Genomic DNA, 16,737 nt, shown 5'->3' on the forward strand with positions numbered 1-16,737 from the left:
TGAAGCCTCGGGGCCCTACATCACCGAGTTGGAAACCCCCTACCGAAAGGACCGCTGGTTAGTGGCACCGGAGAACAGAGAACTAAGAGAAAATGGATGGTGGCCTGCAGTGGCGGAGCTGGCGAAATTTCACAGCTAGGGCCACTTATCTAAATGCTTAAAGCACTCATACTAGTCTCACATCTCATAGCTACAATAGCGATATGCTAAAAGTACTTAAATTGCATAATTTATAGTATATCCCCAATTCCAAATCTAGTTGCACTACAAACTCAATAAAAAATTTAAAACATCCAAAGAAATCACCTAACTAGTGCCAAGTCGGTTGATTCCCACCTATCAATCTTATCTTCATCAACCTTTATTTGCATTGCTAGCTTTTGATGCTACTATATGATTGTTGTTCAACTTCTACAGAAGATTATCATAATGGGACATAAATGATCACACAGGTCCATTAGTTCCAATTTACTAGAGAAAATGGGAATCGCGTTGCTCGATTGGAGAAAAATTGACCTGCCTGCAACTTGGGACTGCTTGTGTTTGCTCGTCTGCCTACCCTATGTGCCTCTGCGGTGCGCAGATCCAGACCCGAAGCCTGGGCCTGTGTCCTCCATGCTCGCCCCGGCCTCTAGGCGAGGCCAGCCACCGACGCTCGCCAGGGTTTTGTTTACCGCCGGTAAAACGATTACCGGCAAATAGCGGTATCGGTAAACCGACGGTAAATCACCGGAAATCGCTGGAAACCGTTCAAAATACCAATTCAAATTCAAATTCAAAAAATCGGTAACTGTTGTTTACCGACCGGTAATCGCTGTTTACCGACCGGTAACCGTCGGTTTTAACCGGTAAACACCGTATGACTTTGGAAAATTGAAAATTTTGACAGCATTTCACCGTAATTTTGTAAATATCATTGCTGATGGTATATATCAAATATTTATATAACATTTACACATACATAGAATAGAAGTTCATATCCATAAAAATAGAAATTCACATCCATAGTCCATAGAAGTCATCACAATCATAGTCCATACAAATCATCACAACCGTAGTCTTTACAAACCATCATCGTCAATATATATAATACATAGTAGTTCACACGATACATACCGCATAGAGTTTATTCTTCAGTCTCATCCTGTTGATATGAGCTATAGGTATAGGCTCCATAGGCCCCATATGCGCCATAGGCTCCATAGGCCCTCATCTTTGACCGCTCCCTTTCCATCTTTTTTCCTCTGATCCTGTCAAGCTCACGGTTAAAAAACGTCTTCACTTCAAGAGGGACCGAAGGACAGTCATTCGCATCCTTCCCACGTTGCGCCAAATGCTCCTTAAGCCTTGTTGCTCCTCCCCCATTCCTCTGTTGATGGCAATAGTTGCACTTCCATCCATTGCCTCTCTTCTCTCCATGCTCCCACACCGGATCCACCATTTGCCTACAACCACGCGCAAACAATACAACTAACATTAACACAACTATATACGTACATATGAACAAATGAACAAATGAACACACATGAACAAATGAACAAATGAAAATATATGTACATATTTGAAATATGAACACACATATATACATATAGCTAAAATGAAAAAATTAACATCCAACTACCATGAACAAATGGATCCATATAGCTAATATGAACACATGTTTTTTAATATAGCTACACAACAAATATCTAAAAATCAATGTAAAATCAAGAAATACTCACAATGCAGCTACACAACAAACATCTAAAAATCAATGTAAAATCAAGAAATACTCACAATGCAGTGGTTTCCGGTCCAAACGCGCCGATTTCCGCTCGGAAAACACAGAATACCGCTCGGTATTAGAGGATCCCGCTACCGGACCGCCACCACGAGCGGCGCATCCCGCTGCCGCCACCGAAAATCGCCACGCTACCGGCGGGATTCGCCGCTAAACCGACGGCTACCGCCGCCAGCGGCAGGCCGGCAGCCGCGCGAGCGCTTCCCGCATATGCCGCTCGGCTACCGCCCCCCTACCGGCGATAAACGACGCCTGTGAACCGAGATCGACGGCGGCCGGCGGCAAAATCGCCCCTGGGGCCTCAGCTCGGGGTGAAAGAGGAGGGGAAAGTGACTCTAGTGCTATCACGAGATCGTTGGGGTGTCGGTGGGGTGGTAAATACGCTTTTGGGTTAACGGGTTCCGAAAGTTTTTTTATTTTTTTGAGTGCCCAAACAGTCAAATATTTGAACATGTTCTATATTAGAATGATGTATGTCATCTCTACTTTCTTATCATATTTTTTCCTTTTTTATTTCAATTTTTTTTGAAAATTTTAAATTTCTGCGAAAATTTTTAAAATTTACCGCTGGTATGGGTTACCGCCTAGTAGCGGTATCAGAAAAATTTGGCGGTAACCACCGCTTACTGACGGTAAGGTGAACCCTGCCGCTCGCCCCGCACCGGCCTCCAGTGCAGCCGCGCTGGCTCTCCCTCCGCAAGACTGTGGCTCCACGTGTCAGTCGGATCTAGTGCAGGCCGCCGGCTCTCCCTACGCACCTCCACTCGTCTTCCAAGGGTTGAAAGTAGGCGTCGTAGGCGATAGTCAGGTAGCCAGATTGAGATTGGGAGCCGATCAGATGCATGTGGGTCGTGTCGCGTCATGTGGAAGCAAACTATGACAGGATAAGTTGTTGGGTTAGTAATCGCGAAATAACCCTGAGACTAGAACCACCGCATCTAAATGTTTGCTGGGCCACGAGAAAAAAAATACAGGGATAAGAGTTTTTCTCGCTCACGCCTAGAGCCGCGGCCTAGATGCCTAGGTGTGTATCCGCCCCTGGTGGCCTGGTGAGGGTGTCAGGAACTCAGGACCTAGCATATGCATGGACTCGGTTTTGTCACGAGGTGTCCTGCGCCGGACATGATAGGATATTATATCCTTCTGAATAATCCCTCGTGACAAAACCCAGCTTTAGTCTTTCAAAAGAAAAACTGCTTCCTTTTCCCCTTTCTTTGAATTATTAGAGAGTAATCTATATTCACTTGGCAGAGGAAGCCATCTCTTGTTGGTGTTCTAGCTGGACATCCGCCTGGTTTTGGCTTCGTGTTTAAGATCTCCATCCATAGGCCTTAACAGTATAAATTCGCACGGTCTAGTTGGGACCCTGTTTTGCGGTCGACCGTGAGCAGTCTTTCTCACGGTCGACGACCGCACGTGGGTGACCCCAATAATTCACCAGTCTTCCTCCTTCATTCCTCCCGTGATCTTGCCTCCTTTCACCTCTTATGTTTCTTCCTCCCGATCCCCTTCCATTTCCTCTCTTCTGAGCGCCGCCGCCTCCCCGCCGCCACAGCCACGTGCCGTCGCCTCCCCACCGCTGCAGCCGCGCGCCGCCGCCTCTCCCTTCCTCCTTTGAAGCCGCGCTCCCTCCCCTACTGAGCGCCGCCGCCGCGCGCTGCTGGATCCGCCGCTGCCGCCGGATCCGCGCTCCACCGCCGCGCGTGCTGCCGGATCCGCCTCCGCGTGCCACGCGCCACCGGATTCGCGCTCTGGCACCGCCGCCGTCGGATCCGCCTCCCTGGATGCGGCGGCCGCCGCTTCCCTGGGCCGCGCGCTCCCCCGCCGGTGAGGAGGACCACAGTTTTTTTTCATTTTTTACCTGAGATTTTTATTTTTTATGTAAATTTTTTTCTCTTTTGTAATTTTTCTCTTGATTTTTTGAATTTATTTCGTACAATTTTTTTTGAAAAAAATGTCTGCTCTTTATTTTTTTCTTTGATTTTCTTCTAAATTTTTCTCTCTCCAATTTTTCTTTGAAAATTTTGGTGCTGCTCCAAATTTTTTCTTTAATTTTTTTCTAAATTTTTTTCGTCAAAAAATAACAAAAAACTTACTATAAATGACAAACAAAATAATGTTAGAAAATCGACCGTACGGAGAGGCTCCATACGGTCGACCGTAAATTAGCGCCCCCAGTTGGGACCCTGAATTTTGGTAGCGTGGGCAGGAAATGGGCTGACACCTAACCAACTCGTTTGGAGAGATTTTTTCATTTTTATATTTTTTAAAAATTAAAATTTCAAAAATATATGTCCGTTTTCAAATATTTCAAAAATATACCCCGGTCGCCCTCCCATAGGGCGACAGGCCCAAAGTGTATTTTTTTTCTTCAAATTTGCAACGAAGTCCCTGGAGAAAAAAAAGGGGGGGGACCTGTCGCCCCCCCAACGGGCGACAGGGTCCTGTCGCCCACCCCTCGGGCGACAGGCCCCTGTCGCCCGTTGGGGGGCGACAGGCCCCCCTTTTTTTCCAGGGACTTTTATTTTTCCAGGGACCTATTTTGAGCTATTCGAGCGTGTATTCGTCATCATCGTCGGCAAGATCTCGGCCGCTAACTCCTACCGCACGTAACTTGTCCTTCATTAAATCACGGGAAAAAATCGCAAGAACTTCCCTTATTTCACGAGCATTATGGAACCCACAAACATAATAAGTTCACATCAATAATATCTATAGAAACAAATGACAAGTAACCTACCACAATCATAAGCATCGGATACAAATAAGCGGTCCACAGCTATCTCATTACAAATAAACATCAGATACATCTAACCACCCCTAGGGCGTCGGACACTCTTAGCCCTCTGCTGGGCACGGACATGGCCCTCGGAGTAGGTGAGAACATCCGGAGACCTCACCTGTCGCTCAGGACGCGCAAGGGGCTGCGGTGTCTGCTGCTGAGAGATCCCAAATGGTGCTCCTCCTAGCTGTGAATACCCCAAAACATCGGGGTCACCTTGCGCGGCAGGCTCTTCTGGAGACAAGCTGTCGAAGTCGTCTAAGGTGAAGGTCTCGTTATTTGGTCGAAACGAGGAAGAAGAAGGTCCGGCGCCCGCATCGGGGTAGAATCCTACGCAAAAAATGTGGATGTTAGCATACGCTCGTATATTTCGTAATGACATGTAGAAACCGAAATACGAAACATAAACTAACCTGTGTAGGCCGGTATCTGTGGCCCCGGTACCATCCCTGGATACGGTCCGCCAACTGGTGCTGTCCCTCTAAACATTCCAGTATGGCCGAAAGCAGTAGCTGGATCGTATCCTGTATGTGATATTAGTAAATATGTAGGAATACTTGATCTAATTATAAAGAGATATGTACGTTACCTGCACTTGGGAAGAACTGGGACGTCGGCCTGCCCACGGTCGACGGACACGGGAACGACGACGAGGCCTGTGACGACCCGTGGCTATCTTCATACTGCACACGGCTTCCCAAGTTGTGCGCCATCTGACGCAACTGGTCACGCTGTCTCGACCATGCCTCTGTCTGCTCAAACTAGGTCATTGGGGATCCGGCACGTACCCTCGTCAGGTAAGTCGAGCAGTCCGTCTGCATCATGTTGCAAAGACGAAACTACATCCATTCAGTAAAGGTACAGTTAGAAACACATGAATTATCTTACGAATATGAATATATATATATGCAAATATGATCAAGAGACTCACCGCGCCAGCTAGTGCCTCCACGTGGTGCCGGGCATAGCCATCCTGAGGCCTCGCCTGGTGTGGCTGCGGGTGAGTGTCAACAAAAACCAGACGAGCCCGAGTCCGGGGTAAGTACCAGGTGAGGTAAGCCCTAAAGGAGCTGTCTGTGTGTGGTCCTGTTGGATGGACCAAGAGCTCGTCTGCCTGTTCCCATTGGTCCACCCACGGCTGGATCTTGGTGAGCCATTCATCAGAGCACGGCAAGCCACTCCTTGACAACCTACAAAGTGGATTACGAAGAATCGTTAGATTCGACACGAATGTATGAGCCAAGTTCATTCATAATTACCTATGGTCCTGGCGACTGACACGCTCCAACGCGGTGGGCACCGGAAACTCCTGGCGCTGCCCAAACTGTCTCCTGACTCTCCAGGGGCAATATGCCTCAACCGCGATGTCATAAACCAGGACGGCGGAAGTAAGCCACAGGCTCGCATTCGCGGAGCAGTGCGAAGACAGGCCTGCTGGTGCACGTCTAGCCACAGCCTCTGGGCTGTAAGGCTCCCAGATAACGTCCTCGGGCGTCAGCATGTCGAGCTCCGAAACAAACTCAGGATATGCGCGTCTAACCCGCGCATGTGCCCAGGACCTCTGCATTCCGAATAAGTAAAATTAAAATTGCGCTAATACATCATGTAACAATGAATAACAAAATTAGATTTGATACGAACGTACCTGACGCCAGATCCAGATAGTTCCCATAGTGGGCCTCTCGTCCTCCTCGTCGCCGTACATGCCTCCGTGGTAAGGCTCGTGGCTGACAAAGGGCCGACCAATGGCTAGCCTCTCGTACGACCAAAGCTGTAGCAGTAGTGGGCACCCTGACAGGATAGCGTTCCCATGTGTCTTCATGCAGCCGTCACAGAGTCCACGGTAAGTGGCTGCAAGTACCGCCTCACCCCAGCTGTAGGGCGGTACGTCCTCGTCCCCATTCGCAATCTCCTGTGCATACGGAAGGAGAATCCTATCGACCGAGTTGCCATGAGTGTTGTTGAACATGATGTAACCAAACAACCAAAGTAGGTACGCCTCCAGCGATCTGGTCACACTGTACTCGTCGGCATCCGCAGCCAAAAGGGCAGGCTGCATAAACAATTAAGATTAATGGTTTCAACAATCAATGGAATATGTGAATTGTAACAATTAAATTTATATTTGGAATGAATACGTACTGTAAACTGTAGGAACCAGGTCTTCGAAGGACCTGCTGCTCGCGGGTGCGGGTTGATCGGACCTGCTTCTTCCACGCGGTCAACTTGGGCAAAACGGGCCTCCAGCTCATCCTTCCATGAGGCCGCCACCACACGCGGACCTACAGCCTCCCCGACGATAGGGAGGCCGAGGAGGTAGGCCACGTCCTGCAGCGTAGGAGTCATCTCCCCACACGGGAGGTGGAACGTGTGTGTGTGTCTCCGGCCTCCATCTGTCAACGAGCGCCGTCAGGAGGGATCGGTCGAGCTGAATAGGCCCAACCTCGACAAGACGGCTCAGAGTCAGTAGGCCGGCCTCACGTAACCTGCAAAAAAACAAAAAATGTCGAAACAAAGGAATACCGGCGAATACATAAGTCATAAACAATAATATTTCATTACATACCGGTCACACCAATCGTGGTGTATAGAGATCGCCTCGCCGGGTGGACGAGGACGTAGCACCTCTAGGGCTCGGTGCTCAACAGCTGCAAAGTAAGACCTGTGGCTCGAGTCGATCACTGGGTCTAGCAAGGAGTCCATCTCCATACCTGCATTCAAAAATATATGAGAACACATAGGTAAATATATATTTCATACAAACTGGACACATAAATACAATAATACTTCATTACATACCTGCCATATTTCATTACTACATATTACAAATAATGAAATACAATTGTGGATCATGACACCGAATGCCTTTCACGAGCAATTCTCGCCGATGCTCGTCTGAACGTAGGAGGTGCTCCATCTCTGGGATTTTCGGAAGGACCGACATCAGCAGCATCGTGAAGTGCATTCTGAGGACACTTCTTGTAGTTGTGACTCAATGATCCACATTGGCTGCAACGCTTTTGTGCCTTGCTTGCTTCCGACTCGTCCATACCATTCCGAATACGACGTGTCTGACGGCGGCCTTTGCCTTTCTTAGTGGCTGGATCAGGAATAAACATCTTATTCTCATTATCCTGAGTGAAAGGCCCGACAATTCCAATCCCGTATACCTCATGTCCCCATGTGGATACAACTGCTTCCTTGCTGAAGTACGGTGAAACAAATTGTCCTGGCTGTAACGCAGACTCTGCACATGCCGCAATGAGATGGGAGCATGGCATATGTAATAACTTAGGCTTCATGCAGGAGCAGAATGCTTTGCCATCAACTGTAATCAAACTCTCCTGTACCACTCTATCTCTACGTATACCACGACCACTTCTATCCTTACATAGAACCTCAAATCTATGCTCCATTGTACCTGTGGATATGACGCGGTGCAGTTTAGCCTTTTCAATCTTCTCTTGCATATATTGTGTCACTCTTTTGCAAAACTGAATTTGGGGGTTGCTGATGTTTATACTTGCAGCCGTGTAACGCTCTCTGAAATACTTCATGCACCCATACATGATGAACTCAACAATTCCCACAAGTGGAAAGGCACGACAAAAACGCATAACCATATTGAAACACTCTGCATGGTTCGTTGTCTGAATACCATACCGTATTCCGTTGGTATCATAAAGGAATGACCATTTCTCCTTAGGTGCACCTCGAATCCAGTGTGAAAATGGCTTCTCAATTGAATCCTAGCCTCTGCAGCCTGACTCGTGCCTGCTCCTGATGCCCTTACCTTCACTAGCTCTGCAGTCAACTGATCAAGCATCTGCCATAATGCATTGAATTTTCTCTATTGATTTTGGGTGCACAATCTCTTAAACAGGTTCTTAAGATCTTTGTTCTTGAAGTGTTCATAGAAGTTTGCACCCATATGCCTAATGCACCACCTGTTTTGGACATCAGGCCATAATGGAGGCGTTGTCGCAGTTCCACGTTGCAATTTCAGTATTGATTGCAGGATACCTGCATGCCTATCACTAATAAGGCACACATCTGGACGTGCAGCAACAACATGATTCTTCACTCGTTCAAGGAACCAATACCAACTGTCTATGTTCTCATTCTCAACAAATGCAAATGCGAGCGGAACAATTTGGTTGTTGCAATCTACACCGATTGCGGTGAGTATCTGACCTTTATACCTTCCAGTCAAAAATGTGCCATCAATGCAGATCACCGGAAGACAAAACTGAAATGCTCTAACAGAAGCACCTATGCAAAAGAAGGCTCGTTGCATAATTCTTTGTCCCCTAGTCACGGCTGGTAAAAGGTATGTGTCATAAAAGCTTCCAGGATTTCTAGCAGCAACCTGGGATAACATACGAGGTAGGTTATCATATGATGCTTCGTATGTGCCGAACCACATCTCGAACACCCTTTGTTTAGCCCGCCATGCCTTCAAATAACTGATGGTGTACTGATAAGTCTGCTCAATGTGTCGAACAATCATTTTTGGCTCATAATTTAGGTTGTCCATAATAAACCCATACATTTGCTTTGCAACAAAGTCGCATGATATATTGCGATGCGAGGGAAGAACTTCTGACAGCAAACAAGTGTGCTCTGTGACAATGGAACATTTCCAGTTTGACTTCCATTTTCCCTTGAATGCATGTACTCGCCATGGACATCCAGCATTCACACACTTCACCTCATATTCTTTACTGCCAGACTTTACGACTCTGAATTCTTGTTTCAATGAGATTGCCCATAGTCTCACAGCATCTTTTACGGCTTCAATGTTTGGATATGTTGCACCTTGCACTACCTCATTCCATCTGTACTCCCACTCCTGATTTCATACATCTTCTGCGATATGACTGCCAAAACCATGCTCTTTCCACTCTTTTGGCAATGAGTACTGCTCGTCATCAGATGAGTCCTCATATTCTTCCATCTCTATTGCGGTTTGGTCTTCTGCATGCATCTCGTCCAGAATGCTATGTATCCTCTCTCCCTCATCAGCAAGACCCTGTGGTCCCATGTTTTGGTTCTCTGTCTCTTCTGACTCATCTTGCTCAACATAATTGGTCTCTCTTCGAATACTCGGAGTTCCTTGATCTGCATAATGTTGGATTTCATTTTGTGTCTTCTCCCGGATTTGAATAAGAATGGTCAGAGGCCACCCACGCTCTAGAGCTGCTTGCATGTACTTCTGACAGTCATCAGTGCTGTGTATCATCATTAATTCCCATAATTCACTTTCTACCTCCCAATTAACAAGAGACTGGACAGTGATCACATGTGTCAACGGATCAACATGGAACCCACGCTGCAGCCACTTACATATGGAACCAAAACTCCTTTCCAGAGGTTTATCTATGCCGCTAGATGTGCGCTTAAAGGCAGAAAGATCTACTCCATTTGGCCCATACATAACATTGTATTCACCATAAAATACTTGAAACTGCATCTTGCTCGACATATCTGTATATCACATAATACTTATCGAGTTATACTCTTTACTTCACTACCTTATTCAATAATCCGTAAAAACTAAGTATGAAATTCAATTACAACGTATAAGTATTCATAACTACGTGATGACACTCAAATTCTATACTGCATAAATGGTTCTACTAATTTTCTAAACTAATTTACTACTACGTAACTACAAACTAAAGTATCATTGAACTCCTACTTAAATGGTTTTACTATAGCACTAATTAAATCAAATTATTCATATTAAAATACGTAGTACTTAAATATAACAATATTTAAACTAAATGTACTAACCTGCAGATCACAAGTGCTGAATCCGGCAGGGCTTCGCCGCTTTACTTCTCCTCACTCCTCTCTTTTTTTCTGGATTTTTGGTGGAATTTTCGGGCTCAAATGAGGAGGGAAAGGGAGGGCTTGAGCTTATATAGGGGGGCACCCCCGGTCGCCCGCGGGGGGGGGGGGGGGGAGGGCGACAGGCCCCCTGCCGCGCCCGTGGGCTGGGCCCAGCGGCGGTCGCCCGTGGGCTGGGCGACAGGCCCCTGTCGCCCCCCCAACGGGCTACATGTTTTTTTATATATTTCCAGGGACCTTATTGCGAATTTGAAAAAAAAAATTCACTTAAGGCCTGTCGCCCTATGGGGGGGGCGACCGGGGGGTATTTTTGAAATATTTCAAAACGGACATATATTTTTGAAATTTTAATTTTTAAAAAATATAAAAATGAAAAAATGTCTCGTTTGGAAGCGGGGCGCAGGGGACTAAGGCCCAGCCAGGCGATGGGCTGCATCCTCTAGGCTCTAGGGCTCTGGCGCAGTTTTAGGCTGCTCTCTCTCTCCATCCTGAGCCCGCACCACATACTCAAGACCTCAGGACCGTATGTCTTCTATATATATATATATATATATATATATATATATATATATATATATATATATATATATATGATACTAGTACTAAAAAAAGACTCGTTGGTTCGAAATTCAAATTCAAAATCACGAGTTACTATTAACTACACTATTCAAATCCAGTAGTTACTATTCAAATTCTTCTGACACTATTCAAATTCGTGGCACTATTAAAAATACAAGGTACTATTCAAATTCGGAATATGAATAGTGCATGAGCACTCACCAGAGAGTGGCTCAGGCACCCAAACTTCCTACTATTCAAGGCACTAACTATTGGATGAAAGCGACTTGCGTGGGTAGTGGATATGAGTGCGTGATTGTTATGCGGGTAATTAGCAGAGTAATATTTCACAGCTAATATTCAAGCACCGACTATTGAACGATAGCGACCTCTTGTGGATGGTGGACGGGTGTGTGGTTATTTGCGCGTGATTAGTGATTATGCAGAGTATGGGTATGCGTGCTTCTCAGGATCTTGGCAGGTTGGCGAAATCAAAAATTCAGCCGGTCGTGCAACTATGCTTGTGTAAATCCTACTCGGTACTCACCGCATGCATCGCTAGCTTGCTTCAGAACCAGGCCTACCCGGTCTTCTCCCGAACTAACCCCGGCCACGCGCACACAGGACTCGGGCTCTACCGTCTCCACAGGCAGTTCCACCCGAAGGGAACACTTCTCTGAGGACACAGTCTCTCTCAGACGCCTCTCTATGGCCTAAACGAGAGCAACTCAACGCAGAGGTTTCTCCTCTAGGGTCCCTACCGTAGAGACATCGCCCCATATGAACGAGCTCAAAGGAAAGCAGGGAAATTCACAGAAAAGCTTAATCCATTTCCACAGAGTAAATTTACATACGGCTTTCCCTTTCGGGAAGCCCCAAGCACTTACACAACCTTGGATTACCTTACTGGCGAAGGGCGATTACAACAGCTCCCTTATTTCTATATTACAATGGGAGTGAGATGGCTACTAATTAGGTGGAGTGGTGGTGGATGCGCTCTGAGTATTAGGCTCGGTGTCTTCTCTCCTCTTCTTGGTCCGGCTGGTGTCGAATGCGTGTGTCTGGCTTCTCCTTTTATAGACGGGAGGAGCCTTCAGCCTTAAGGAAGCTCCCGGACACCCATTGTTTTCAATTATCTTCCTTTACTGTTGCCTGGACAGCTGGACGATAACGCTGGCTTCAATAATTGTCTTGGCTACAGTAGAACTCACTGTTCAAATTACTATTTATTCCTTTTGCCTTGTCCACTTCCGCACAACTTTCTTCACGTGATATTCCCTGGATATATTCGGGGGTATATTCTTCCACGCCCGAATGATTGATGTCACAGACATCAAGCAAACACTCTGGCATGTTTATCCTACGGCGAAATTGTTGATAACACCTTATCAACATTCTAGAAGCATTAATATTAATTTTGCTGATATTCTTCTTGTAATATTTCTTCCTCTTCATTATCAACATCTTATGGCTGCCACATTTCATACCATGCCAACAATTCTCGATATTTTTTCTTAGTTCACATTATGTACCATAATTAGGCTTTATCAGTCTTCCCACTTCTCTTTGTTTGATACTATTTTTGCCATAATATTCTCGTAGGAATATTTTTATTATCTTATTTTGATACATCATATAATATTCAGGATCAAATTTTGTATTTCCTTCTATTTCTCTTGCTTCAGTAAATATCCTCCACTTGTCATGATTTGCATTATTGGCGAATAACTCTTCAAAATTCTGCCATATATCAAAAGACCAAGTAGTAGGAAATTTATATGATCCTTTTGTAATATAAATATCATGGCTTGTTGGTCTTATAGGTTGTGTAAATTTTGGTGGATTAGAGCAGGATCTAATTCTATATCTTCCTTGGACACAAGCTAATTTTTTAGCTGCTTCTTTAATAGCCATTCCAAGGTCTGATTGACATATTTCTCCAAGTGTTCCATATATATCATGAGCTAAACCATGGTCTATAATAGTTTGTAAAGAGATATCATTACCAGTATTTCTTTGTATACTTCTGAAGTATTTTAAATTTATATCAGCCTTGAATATTTTAAATTTATGACGAGGCTTGACAATTAATTTATCATCAATATGGAGTAAAGGAAAGATATTTGATTTGGCAATTATTCCTAGTTGCCTTTCTTTTCCTTGATATAATTTTATAAAATAATTTTGTATATCAAGAAAGGTTTTGTATTGTCTTTCAGCATATTTGCTCCATATTAGATCTATAATATCCTGCGTGAAACATGACAGGATTTGCTCAGTCTTAAAACTTATTCTAGGAACTAGAAACTCTTGTGGAGTTTTGCCTAAATATTTATTCTCCTTCTTATCTTTCTCTAAACTAACTTGTTCTACTAGTTTTATTTTATTTTCTACTTTCTCATTATTTTTCTGTTCTAGACATGCCTTACAGGCTTGCCTTAAACAGAGAGTACATGTTGCTCTTTCTTCTGGGTCTTGGTAATATATGTAATAAACACATTTTATACTAGACTCACCTTCTTTATAATTCCATTTATGTTTGCTAATTACTTGATCCATCATTTATATTTTTAGTCCAGCTAGCTCATCAATTAAATCTAATTCTTCCTCACTTGATTCATTTTCTTCATCATATTCTACTTCATCTGTCTCTATTATAGAATATATTGACTCATCGTCCATTATATCATCATCACAAACTAAGATATTCTCATTCACACTATCTATTATTAACACCTTTTCTTGTTCTTCTTGCTTACTAGAATACCTTTTTTATCTTTATTAGGGCAAGTTTTACTTAAATGATCTGGTGAGTTACATATAAAACACCTACATGTGCAATCATAATTCTTTCTAGGATTATATCTTCGTACATTTCTTTTATGAAGGAAAGGAGCTCTATTATCTGATCTCCTCAGAAAATATCTCTTCTTTGTTTTTACATTTCCCTTCTTGTAATTCTTTGGATATCTTTTATTTCTAGATCTCTCTTCTCCATATGTCAATGGTATTTGAACTATCTTGTTGCAAAAATTATAATCTGATTGTTTCATTGACCTTTGGGCTTGTATATTTGTGCATATCTTTCTAAGCTGCTTAAAAACAAATGTTATAGCTTGAGAAATATTATATTCTTTGCATTCCTTTTTATATTCTTGGAATATCATGGACCCTAAAGGGTTTGGCAACTTATTAAAGTATCTTTCGACGATTCCTTTATTATATCCTTGCTTAGCAGTTGTAGCATTATACAAATAGTGCTAAGGGAATTCTTTTATTCCTTTCCAGTTTGTTAAAGTTAGCTTTTCTATTTCTTTTAATCTTTCATTCTGCAAGGTAGTATATCCTAATTCAGGATCTTCTCCTATAACAATGCTTGAAATAATATTTGCAAAATTATATGGATTACTACCAGCTCTTTTTAACTCTTCATAGTAATTAGGAAAGGCTTCTATCCATTGTTCCCATAAAACCTTAGCTGATTCTCCTAAAAATGTTTCTAAATATGTAAGCATATCTTCTACTCTATTTCCAATATTATGCTGATTTTGGATGTATTTTTGCACTATCAATCTTTTCCATATATTGATTATATTCGGCCAATCTATAGGGTCATGTGCTGCTAAGTTTAATATAGCACCATCACTTTTATAATTTTGAAATTGAAATGTCTTTTCAAATTGTCTTCCTTTTGAACCCATATATTTATATTGTCCAGGTATATAGCTATATGCAGGTTCTTCTTTTTCTGGTGGCCAAGTTCCTGACATTCTAGAAGGTCTTTCTTTTTCTCCTTCAGTTTTTATTTTTGGACCTCGTCTTCTTTTAGATGAACTAGAGTCAAGGTCCTTTGCTTCTATAGCATTATCTTTGTCTTGTAAAGACATATGTATTTCTAAATCTTTGCTATATGACTCATTTATATCTTCATCCTTTTCCTCATTACTTTCTAATAAATACTTATTATTAATTTCCCACTGTTCCTCTTCACTAATAATATCCTCTTCTGTATTCTCTATCTTTACTTCATTTTCCTTTTGAAACTTTAATTCTTTATTATCTAAATTATCTTGTAGTTTCAGCTCATTTTTATTTTGTTTTATTGGTGAATAAGCCTTTCTACTATTTAATTCTCTTTCCTTTTTAATTTTGTTAAGCCTATAAATTTCTCGTCTAAAGTAAATTTCGTTTTCTCTTATAGCAGACCATTCACATAGCATAGAAGTATTATATTCATCAGGAATTTTACTTAGTTTAAACTCGTACTGCTTAATTTCATTTTCTAAAGCTTCCATTTTAAACTCAACTAAGATATTCTACTAATTCTTGTATTCTAAAATATATCACAAATTCCCCTGAAATTCAAATTTTAATAACCACGGCTCTGACACCAGTACACACAAAAAGACTCGGGGATTCAAAATTCAAATTCAAAATCACGAGTTACTATTCAAATTCTTCTGACACTATTCAAATTTGTGGCACTATTAAAAATACAAGGTACTATTCAAATTCGTGATATGAATAGTGCACGAGCACTCACCAGAGAGTGGCTCAGGCACCCAAACTTCCTACTATTCAAGGCACTAATTATTGGATGAAAGCGACTTGCGTGGGTAGTGGATATGAGTGCGTGATTGTTATACCCCCGAATATCTCCAGAGAATATCACGTGAAGAAAGTGGACAAGGCAAAAGGAATAAACAGTAATTTTAACAGTGAGTCCTACTGTAGGCAGGACAATTATTGAAGCCAGTACCGCCGTCCAGAATAGTGAGTTCCACCGCAGCCAGGACAATTATTGAAGGCAACACCACCGTCCAGCCGTCCAGGCAACAGTAAAGGAGAATAATTGAAGACGCCGGGTGTCCAGGCGCTTCCTTAAGCCAGAAGGTTTCTCCCGTCTATAAAAGGAGAAGCCAGACGCACGCATTCGACACTAGCCGGACCAAGAAGAGGAGAGAAGACACCGAGCCTAACACCCAGAGCGCATCCACCACCACTCCACCTAATTAGTAGCCATCTCACTCCCATTGTATTATAGAAATAAGGGAGCTGTTGTAATCGCCCTTCGCCTGTAAGGTAATCCAAGGTTTGTAAGTTCTTGGGGGTTCCCGAAAGGGAAAGCCGTATGTAAGTTTGCTCTGTGGAAATGGATTAAGCCTTCTTGTGAATTTCCCTACTTTCCTTTGAGCTCGTTCATACGGGGCAATGTCTCTACGCTAGGGACCCTAGAGGAGAAACCTCTGCGTTGAGTTGCTCTCGTTAAGGCCATAGAGAGGCATCTGAGAGAGACTGTGTCCTCAGAGAAGTGTTCCCTTCGGGTGGAACTGCCTGTGGAGACGGTAGAGCCTGAGTCCTGTGTGCGCGTGGCCGGGGTTAGTTCGGGAGAAGACCGGGTAGGCCTGGTTCTGAAGCAAGCTAGCGATGCATGCGGTGAGTACCGAGTAGGATTTACACAAGCATAGTTGCACGACCGGCTGAATTTTCGATTTCGCCAATCTGCCAAGATCCTGAGAAGCACGCATACCCATACTCTGCATAATCACTAATCACGCGCAAATAACCACACACCCGTCCACCATCCACAAGAGGTCGCTATCGTTCAATAGTCGGTGCTTGAATATTAGCTGTGAAATATTACTCTGCTAATTACCCGCATAACAATCACGCACTCATATCCACTACCCACGCAAGTCGCTTTCATCCAATAGTTAGTGCCCTGAATAGTAGGAAGTTTGGGTGCCTGAGCCACTCTCTGGTG

General features: G+C 43.5%; 1 long non-coding RNA gene across 1 annotated transcript; it reads right to left on the bottom strand.

The window, feature by feature from the left end:
• Nucleotides 1–887: 887 nt before the first annotated feature.
• On the bottom strand, nucleotides 888–2,252 carry LOC120675453. The gene is made up of 2 exons (XR_005675362.1): nucleotides 1,777–2,252; nucleotides 888–1,445 (listed from the first exon to the last, which is right to left on the bottom strand). It is a non-coding gene; the product is annotated as an uncharacterized LOC120675453 (long non-coding RNA).
• Between the last annotated feature and the right edge of the window lie 14,485 nt (nucleotides 2,253–16,737).

The sequence above is a fragment of the Panicum virgatum genome, chromosome 5N (genome assembly GCF_016808335.1).
Source record: "Panicum virgatum strain AP13 chromosome 5N, P.virgatum_v5, whole genome shotgun sequence".
Classification (NCBI taxonomy): Eukaryota; Viridiplantae; Streptophyta; class Magnoliopsida; order Poales; family Poaceae; genus Panicum; species Panicum virgatum.